Source organism: Solenopsis invicta, chromosome 7, assembly GCF_016802725.1.
Source record: "Solenopsis invicta isolate M01_SB chromosome 7, UNIL_Sinv_3.0, whole genome shotgun sequence".
Lineage (NCBI taxonomy): Eukaryota > Metazoa > Arthropoda > Insecta > Hymenoptera > Formicidae > Solenopsis > Solenopsis invicta.
Genome location: NC_052670.1, coordinates 6,823,093 through 6,834,259, shown reverse-complemented (window position 1 = coordinate 6,834,259; position 11,167 = coordinate 6,823,093).

Genomic DNA, 11,167 nt, shown 5'->3' with positions numbered 1-11,167 from the left:
TCGATACATCATGATAAAAGGTATATATCTTCTGTGGGCTATTAGAACACAGAGACATTGAAGAAATTCGGAAAAAAACCAATTTTACTCAAAAATTTCGAACTTTGACTGATATAACTTTTTCGTCTTTCACTTTAGCGATTCGATCAATTATGATAAAGTTAGAACTCTTCTCGGGGCTATCAGAACACAGAGATATTGGAGAAATTCGCACAAAAAATTTTACTCAAAAATTTCGAAATTTGACTGATATAAGTCTTTCCTTTTTCAGTTCAGAAATTCGATACATCATGATAAAAGGTATATATCTTCTGTGGGCTATCAGAACAAAGAGATATTGAAGAAATTCGGAAAAAAACCAATTTTACTCAAAAATTTCGAACTTTGACTGATATGACTCTTTCGTCTTTCACTTTAGCGATTCGATCCATTATGATAAAAGTTAGAACTCTTCTCGGGGCTATCAGAACACAGAGATATTGGAGAAATTCGCACAAAAAATTTTACTCAAAAATTTCGAAATTTGACTGATATAAGTCTTTCCTTTTTCAGTTCAGAAATTCGATACATCATGATAAAAGGTATTTATCTTCTGTGGGCTATTAGAACACAGAGACATTGAAGAAATTCGGAAAAAAACCAATTTTACTCAAAAATTTCGAACTTTGACTGATATAACTTTTTCGTCTTTCACTTTAGCGATTCGATCAATTATGATAAAGTTAGAACTCTTCTCGGGGCTATCAGAACACAGAGATATTGGAGAAATTCGCACAAAAAATTTTACTCAAAAATTTCGAAATTTGACTGATATAAGTCTTTCCTTTTTCAGTTCAGAAATTCGATACATCATGATAAAAGGTATATATCTTCTGTGGGCTATCAGAACAAAGAGATATTGAAGAAATTCGGAAAAAAACCAATTTTACTCAAAAATTTCGAACTTTGACTGATATGACTCTTTCGTCTTTCACTTTAGCGATTCGATCCATTATGATAAAAGTTAGAACTCTTCTCGGGGCTATCAGAACACAGAGATATTGGAGAAATTCGCACAAAAAATTTTACTCAAAAATTTCGAAATTTGATTGATATAAGTCTTTCCTTTTTCAGTTCAGAAATTCGATACATCATGATAAAAGGTATATATCTTCTGTGGGCTATCAGAACACAGAGATATTGAAGAAATTCGGAAAAAAACCAATTTTACTCAAAAATTTCGAACTTTGACTGATATAACTCTTTCGTCTTTCACTTTAGCGATTCGATCCATTATGATAAAAGTTAGAACTCTTCTCGGGGCTATCAGAACACAGAGATATTGGAGAAATTCGCACAAAAAATTTTACTCAAAAATTTCGAAATTTGACTGATATAAGTCTTTCCTTTTTCAGTTCAGAAATTCGATACATCATGATAAAAGGTATATATCTTCTGTGGGCTATCAGAACACAGAGATATCGAAGAAATTCGGAAAAAAACCAATTTTACTCAAAAATTTCGAACTTTGACTGATATAAATCTTTCGTCTTTCACTTTAGCGATTGGATCCACTATGATAAAAGTTAGAACTCTTCTCGAGGATATCAGAACAGAGAGATATTGGAGAAATTCGCAAAAAAATTTTACTCAAAGATTTCAAAATTTGACTGATATAGGTCTTTCCTTTTCAGTTCAGAAATTCCAAACATCATGATAAAAGGTATATATCTTCTGTGGGCTATTAGAACACAGAGACATTGAAGAAATTCGGAAAAAAACCAATTTTACTCAAAAATTTCGAACTTTGACTGATATAACTTTTTCGTCTTTAACTTTAGCGATTCGATCAATTATGATAAAGTTAGAACTCTTCTCGGGGCTATCAGAACACAGAGATATTGGAGAAATTCGCACAAAAAATTTTACTCAAAAATTTCGAAATTTGACTGATATAAGTCTTTCCTTTTTCAGTTCAGAAATTCGATACATCATGATAAAAGGTACATATCTTCTGTGGGCTATCAGAACACAGAAATATTGAAGAAATTCGGAAAAAAACCAATTTTTCTCAAAAATTTAGAACTTTGACTGATATAACTCTTTCGTCTTTCACTTTAGCGATTGGATCCACTATGATAAAAGTTAGAACTCTTCTCGGGGATATCAGAACAGAGAGATATTGGAGAAATTCGCACAAAAATTTTACTTAAAAATTTCGAAATTTGACTGATATAAGTCTTTCCTTTTTCAGTTCAGAAATTCGATACATCATGATAAAAGGTATATATCTTCTGTGGGCTATCAGAACAAAGAGATATTGAAGAAATTCGGAAAAAAACCAATTTTACTCAAAAATTTCGAACTTTGACTGATATGACTCTTTCGTCTTTCACTTTAGCGATTCGATCCATTATGATAAAAGTTAGAACTCTTCTCGGGGATATCAGAACAAAGAGATATTGGAGAAATTCGCACAAAAAATTTTACTCAAAAATTTCGAAATATGAATGATATAAGTTTTCCTTTTTCAGTTCAGAAATTCGATACATCATGATAAAAGGTATATATCTTCTGTGAGCTATCAGAACAAAGAGATATTGATGAAATTCGGAAAAAAACCAATTTTACTCAAAAATTTCGAACTTTGACTGATATGACTCTTTCGTCTTTCACTTTAGCGATTCGATCCATTATGATAAAAGTTAGAACTCTTCTCGGGGCTATCAGAACACAGAGATATTGGAGAAAAACGCAAAAAAAATTTTACTCAAAAATTTCGAAATTTGTCTGATATAAGTCTTTCCTTTTTCAGTTCAGAAATGTGATACATCATGATAAAAGGTACATATCTTCTGTGGGCTATCAGAACACAGAGATATTGAAGAAATTCGGAAAAAAACCAATTTTTCTCAAAAATTTAGAACTTTGACTGATATAACTCTTTCGTCTTTCACTTTAGCGATTGGATCCACTATGATAAAAGTTAGAACTCTTCTCGGGGATATCAGAACAGAGAGATGTTGGAGAAATTCGCACAAAAAATTTTACTCAAAAATTTCGAAATTTGACTGATATAAGTCTTTCCTTTTTCAGTTCAGAAATTCGATACATCATGATAAAAGGTATATATCTTCTGTGGGCTATCAGAACACAGAGATATCGAAGAAATTCGGAAAAAAACCAATTTTACTCAAAAATTTCGAACTTTGACTGATATAACTCTTTCGTCTTTTACTTTAGCGATTGGATCCACTATGATAAAAGTTAGAACTCTTCTCGGGGATATCAGAACAGAGAGATATTGGAGAAATTCGCAAAAAAATTTTACTCAAAAATTTTAAAATTTGACTGATATAAATCTTTCCTTTTTCAGTTCAGAAATTCGAAACATCATGATAAAAGGTATATATCTTCTGTGGGCTATTAGAACACAGAGACATTGAAGAAATTCGGAAAAAAACCAATTTTACTCAAAAATTTCGAACTTTGATATAACCTTTTCGTCTTTCACTTTAGCGATTCGATCAATTATGATAAAGTTAGAACTCTTCTCGGGGCTATCAGAACACAGAGATATTGGAGAAATTCGCACAAAAAATTTTACTCAAAAATTTCGAAATTTGACTGATATAAGTCTTTCCTTTTTCAGTTCAGAAATTCGATACATCATGATAAAAGGTATATATCTTCTGTGGGCTATCAGAACAAAGAGATATTGAAGAAATTCGGAAAAAAACCAATTTTACTCAAAAATTTCGAACTTTGACTGATATGACTCGTTCGTCTTTCACTTTAGCGATTGGATCCACGAAAGACGAAAGAGTTATATCAGTCAAATTCGACTGTTTTGAGAACATTGTTTTTTTTCCGAATTTCTTTCAATATCTCTGTGTTCTGGATCCCTAAGAAGAGATATATTTTTATCATGATGTATCTCTTTATACTGAGTGAATGTTGTGAAATTGACTTATATCAGTCAAATTTCGAATTTTTTGAGTTTAAAAATTTTTTGCGGAATTTTTCTCCAATTATTTCTTGTGTTCTGATTTTAGCTCTCGAGAAGAGTTTTCTTAACTTTGCATAATGTTTTGTTATCGCTAAATGTGTTAAGATTCGATAGTAGTTTATTATCAGTGCTGATGTTCCGGTAATTTTTGTTGTAAAATTTAGTTTTTTGTCCGATTCTTCAATATCTCTGTTGTTCTGCATAGCCCACATAAGATATATGACCTTTTATCATGATGTATCGAATTTCTGTAACTGTAATAAAAGGAAGACTTACCTAGTCGTTCGAATTTCGAGAATTTTGAGTAAATTATCTCTCTGTTCTTGATATCCCGGAGCGTTCTAACTTTTATTTTATTAGTGTGCGATCAATCCGTGTGTAGGTGTTATATATATGGTATATCGTTTTCAAAGTTTTCGTATAATTGAGAAAATTTGGTTTTTTTCGATTTTTTCATATCTCTTGTTCTTTATAGCTCCACGGTAAGCTATATACCCTTTATTATGATGTATTTGAATTTTTTCTGTCTTGTAAAAAGTGTTGTTTAATTCAGGTCAATTCGATGTTATTTTTTTTTGTTGTTATTATTTTTTCTGTTTTGCGTATTTTCTTTTCATATTTTATTATTTTGTTTGATAGCCCGAGAAGAGTTCTACCCTTTTTTCACTAATGGATCGAATCGCTGTAAGCGAAACACGAAAGGATATATTTCAGTCAAAGTTTTCGACGTTTTTGAGTAAAAATTGGTTTTTTTCCGAATTTCTCCAATATCTCTGTGTCTGTACCCTAAGAAGAGATATATCTTTCTATCTGAATGTATCGCATTCTGAACTGAAAAAGTCTCTTTTTTCCTTCTTCGTTGTGTTTGATTTTTTCATTTGAGGATTCATTTTACTGATATATTTTTTTCTTCTTAGGGTGTCATTCTCTATATTGCTATAATGGATAATTTCTATTTTACTCAATCTCGATTGAGCTAGTGGCTGGTTATAATCTTTGTTTGTTTCGCTTTAGCGGATCGTTCTGTATGATAAGTTAGGAACTCTTCTCGGGGGCTTCAGAACCATAAGATATTGGGAAGATTCGCACAAAAATTTTTACTCCAACAAATTGGAATTTGACTGGATATAAGTCTTTCCTTTTTCAGTTCAGGGATTCGATACATCATGATAAAAGATATATCTCTTCCTAGGGGTATCAGAACACACGAGATATTGAAGAAATTCGGGAAAAAAACCATTTTTCTTCAAATTCGAACTTTGTACTCAATTATAACTTTTTCATTCTCACTTAGCTGATTGATTCCACGTATGTAAAAGTTTAGAATTTCTCTGGTGGTATTTCAGAACAGAGAGGATATTGAGAAATTCGTCTATATCATTTTTACTCATATTATTCGGAAATTTGATGTATTATATGGCTTCTCTTCTGTCAGATCGATTACATCAGTGTATATTGTTTTATATTGTCTTGGGTTGTGGCTATCAGTAATACAGAGATATTATAGATATTCGGGTTTGTGTTTTGTTTTTTTTTTACTCTTTTTTTTTTTTTTTTTTTTTTTTTGTTTTTAGACCTGGAGCATCGTGTTTTTTTTTACTTTTTTCTATTTTTCGCGCAGTTGTTTTTTACTTAAGCGTTTTATTTCTGTGGTGTGGTGTGTGTGTGTGTTGTGTCTGGTTTGTGTGTTGCACTCCCTATCGCTGACCCGGCCGACTCAGCCCCCTAGCCCTCAACCAACATGGCCTCAGCACATCCGTGATTTCTACCAATAAAAACTAATTTTACTGCAAAATTTTTCGAACTTTGACTGAACCATATTTTGAACTCTTTCGTCTTTCACTTTAGCGATTTTTTTGAAGTTCTCTGGGGGCTATCAGAACACAGAGATATTGGAGGAAATCGCAAAACAATCAAAATTTGTACTTCAAATTTTCGAAATTTGCTACTATAAGTCTTTTCCTTTTTCATTTAGAATTCGCCGATACTCATGATAGGCCTCTATATCTCTTGCTTGGGGCTTATCAGAACACAGATAGTATTTGAAGAATTCGGGAAAAAACCAATTTGTCTACAAGAATCTTCGAACTTTGGCCTGATATAACCTCTTTCCTGTCTTTTCACTTTAGGCGATCGATCCATTATGTAACAAGTTAGCTCTTCTCGGGGCTATCGAAACAGACGGGTATTGGAGAAATTCTCAAAAAAAATTTTACTCAAAAATTCGGCAGATATTGATAGTTAGTTTCGCTTTTCAGTCAAATTTCGTCATCATGATAACATATAGCTTTTCTCAGGGCTATCAGAACACAGAGATATTGTAGAAATTCGGAAAAAAAACAATTTTACTAAAAAATTTCGAACTTTGACTGATATAACCTTATCGTCTTTCGCTTTAGCGATTCGATCCATTTATGATAAAAGTTAGAACTCTTCTCGGGCATATCAGAACACTAGATTGGAGAAATTCGGACAAAAATTTTACTCAAAAATTTCGAAATTTGACTGATATAAGTCTTTCCGTTTTCAGTTCAGAAATTCGATACATCATGATAAAAAGGTCTACTGTTTGGGGTCTATCAGTAACACAGATGACTATTGAAACATCGGGAACAAACTCAAATTTTTCTCACAAATTTCGAACTTTGACTCTGAGTTATCTTTATTCTTCACTTACCGATTGGTCCTCTTGGAAGTTAGAACTTTCTCGGGGTATCGACAGAGTTATTGGAGAAATTCGCACAAAAATTTTTACTGCAGAAATCTCTCGAATTGGTACTGATATAGTCTTTTCCTTTTTCCATGTTCAGAATTCGATACACGTCATGATAAGATATCTCTTCTTGGGGTTCAGTACACAGAGTATTGAGGAATTCGGAAAAACCAATTTTACTCATATTTTCGAACTTTTGCATACCTATAATCTTTCGTGTTCGCTATTTAGCGTTCGGATCCATTATGCATAAAGTTGAACTCTTCTCGGGGCTATAGCACACTAGATATTGAGAACATTCGCACAAAAATTTTACTAAACAGATTTCGAAATTGACTGTATAAGGTTTCCTTTTTCAGTTCAGCCGAACAATTCCCGACTCTCATGTAAATAGGTTATATTCTTCTGCTTGCGCTATGCAGGAACACGCGCTCGATTGATGGGCGATACTTTCCGGCTAAGACACGTACGCCTCCATTGTCCTCGTCTCAAAATAGTTTGAGCGTCTTGACTTCGACTCCTCTGACTTCTTCCTCTTCTTCTCTATTTTGCGTGACTTGGATCGAGCTATTGATGAAAGTTTAGATGCTTTGTCCTGCGCGACATTCATCCACGACGTCCTGAGGACTTAGTTCGCGCTCCATTTCGGCAACTCAAGATATGATGCTTACTTCAAAAATATGTCTCGATAAATTTGATCTGATTACACGTCTTCCTGCTTTCGCTGTCAGATTTCCCTGTATCCATCTTCTCTGCGTACAGCCGTACCTGCGTATGATTGATCTTCTTGTGGGCTTCAGAACGTGGTTATTTTGAAGATATGCTTGGCACGCTACCCTCCGTTTATACCTCCTCGGATAATTTCGAACTGTGTCTGCCGAATAGTACAGCTCTTCGTTTTTTTCATGCCCTTTACCGTTCCTTGCGGATCATCACTGGATGGATAGTTAATCAACTCTCATCCGGGCGTGCTAGTCTCGAACCAGAAGTATTTGAGAAGATCATTGGCAGAAAACAATTTTACTCAATGAGTTTCGAACTTTGACTGATATAAGTCTTTCCTTTTCAGCTTCGGAACCTTCGGAACCTCTGATAAAAGGTATCATTCTTCTGTTGGCCTCATCAGTATAACAGGATATTGAGATAGAAGTTCGTAAAAAAGAAGTTGTTACTGCAAAATTTCGACTTTGGACTGATATATTCTTTCGTCTTCCTTTAGCGATTCGATCATTATATAAAGTTAGTAGAACTCTTTTCGGGGGCTATCAGACACTTTTATTTTTACTAATTTCGAAATTTGGACTGTTTAGTCGTTTCTTTTAGTGTCGTAGAATACTGTTGTTTTAGTGGGTTCTTCCACGAATTCTCTTGGAATTAGTATATAGTGATACTCTCTCTGATTTATTAATATTGTCTTATTGATCTCTTTGGGAGTCACTTGATAAAAGTTTAGATTTCTTGTTTTTGGGTTATATCAACGAGGATATTGGAGAATTCGCACAACAAAATTGTTGGTTTTTACTCAAAAATATTTCGAGTGTTAATGTTTGTATATGAATTTGCTTCCTTTCGAGTCAGTATATCTCATGATATGTATGTGTAGTATATCTCTTCTGTTTGTTATATCATGGACAGAGAATTCGGACAAAAAACCCATTTTACTCTATTTTTTTTGACTATAATCCTTTTGTTTGATTTAGCGATTCACTCCATTGTATAAAGTTTTTAGAATTTTCTCGGGGCTTCGAAACCTTAGCTATTGGAGAATTCGCACAAAAATGTTTATCAGTTTCGATATTTGATGATTAGTGCTTTCCTTTTTCAGTTGTGGTTATAAAAGTAGGTATTTTCTGGTCTGCGTACAGATATGAGTGAAGTTGTCGATAGATAAAAATGATTAGCGCCTTCGTTCAAAAATTTCGAACTTTGACTGATATAACTCTTTTGTCTTGCTCTTTAGCGATTCGATCTATTATGATAAAAGTTAGAACTCTTCTGGGGGCTATAATAACACAGATATATTGGAGAAATTCGCAAAGAATTTGACTCAAAAATTCGAAATTTGTGATATTAGTCTTCCCTTTTTCAGTTCGAAATTCGCTACTCATGATAAAAAGGTTATATTTCTGTGGGCTATCAGACGCGAGATTGAGCTTCGGAAAAAAACTAATTTTACCAAAATTTCGAACTTTGACTGATATAACTCTTCGTCTTTTCCTGTTAGCGATTCGTGATCGTCGTCCGACAAGCCCAAAGCTCTCGTCGACTTACTCCATATCATCGAACGACACACGGATCGCGCTCTGCATGCAGCTCAATCCAGGACCACAGCGGTCACTTGCCATATACGTACCGTCTTGTCAGACCCGGTGGATATCACGTCGTCACAACGTGCGTAGCCGTCGTGGTTCCTCATTCTGAAGTTAGAACTTCTCGGGTCTATCAGAACCAGGATCATTGGAGAAATTCGCCAAAAGAATGTTACTCAAATTTCGAGATTTGAGTGTATAAGTCTTTCCTTTTTCGAGTTTCAGAATTCGTATTACATACATGATAAGGTTTTTCTTCTGTGGGCTTCCGACACAGAGATATTGAAGCTAAATTTCGGGTAAAACTACCGACCATTTTTACTCAAAATATTCGACTTGTCTGATATAAGTCTTTCGTTTTTCATTCTAGCGATTCGATTCTCATGGTAATTTGGAACTCTTCTTGAGGCGCTTCAGACATCAGAGATATTTATAGAAATTGCAAAAATATTTTACTCAAATATGTTCGAAATTGTTGACTGATTCAGCTTTCCTTTTCAGTTCAGAAATTCGTACATTCATGGTAAAAGGTACTATATTTCTGTGGGCTATCAGACGCAGAGATTGAGAATTCGATAAAACAACATTATTACTCAAAATATTTCGAACTTTGACTGATATAACACTTTCGTCTTTCGCTTTAGCGATTCGATCCATCTTGATAAAAGTGAGCACTCTTCTCGGGGCTATCAGAACACAAAGATATTTGAGAATATTCGCACAAATTCTTATTATAAATTTCGAATGTTGAATGATCTATAAGCTTTTCTTTTTCAGTTCAGCGATTCGATACATCTTGATAAACGTATTTTCTTCTTAGGCGTTAGAACACGAGGATATTGAGTATAATTCGGAAAAACTTTTACTCAATTTCCGAACTTTGACTGATAACTCTTTCGTCTTTCACTTGTAGCATTGGGATCCACATATTGATAAAAGTTAGATCAACTTTTCTCGGGGATATTCAGACGAGGATATTGGGCACATTCGCACAATAAGAACTATTTACTTCAATTCGAAATTGACTGATATAAGTCTTTCCTTTGTTCAGTTTCGAAATTCGATCTCATTATAAACTATATTCTCTTTTGGTGGCAGCAGAACACGAGATATTGAGATTCGAAAACCAATCTTTAACTCAATCATTTCGAACTTTGGATTGAGATATCTTTCGTGTTCGCATTTAGCATTCGTCATTATGATAAAGTTAGAACTCTTCTCGGGGCTATCGAAATAGATATTTGGAGATAAATTCGCACAGCACTTTTACTAAAAATTTTCGAATTTGATGATTAAGTCTTTCTTTTCAGTTCAGAAATTCGATACTCATGATAAAGTATATATTTCTGTGGCTATCAGAACATAGTATTGAAGAATTCGGAAATAAAACGATTTTCTCAGAATTTCAGATCTGTTCGTGAATATACTTCTTGTCATTCTCTTCACTTTAGGCGTTGGATGCCACTCTGATGATAAAGTTAGAACTCTTCTGCGGGATATCAGAGAGGTTATTGGGAATTCGCCAAGAGAATTTTACTAAATTTCGAATTGACTGATATAAGTCTTCCCTTTTTTCATGTTCAGGGGATTCGATCATCATGATAAAAGGTTATATAGTTTCGTGGTGGGCTATCGACACAGGATATTGAGAACTCGCGGAAAAAACCAATTTTACTCCAATTCGAACTTTGTCATATAATGTCTTTCGTTTTTCATTTTACCGTTCGTCGATCTAGGAATGTTAACTTCTTCGGGGGCTATCGAACACGCGTATTTTGAGTAAAATTGCAAAATAATTTACTCCATTTTCGAAATCTTGATTGCTATAGTCTTTTCTTTTTAGTCAGAAATTCTACTCATGATTAGGTATATATTTCTCGTGGGCTATCAGAAAGAGATATTGATATGGAATTCGTAAAAAAGAATTGTTACTCAAATTTGACTTTGATAAGATATATCCGTTCGTTTTCCTTTACGATTGCGATCATTTTATAAGTTAGAACTCTTTCGGGCTTCACACACAGACTATTTGTGGAAATTGCACAAAATTTTAACTCAAATTTCGAATTTGGACTTTAAGTCTTGCTTTTTCAGTTCAGGAGATTCGATCATTCTATGATTTAGAAGGATTTATTCTTCTTGAGGGGGTAATCACAC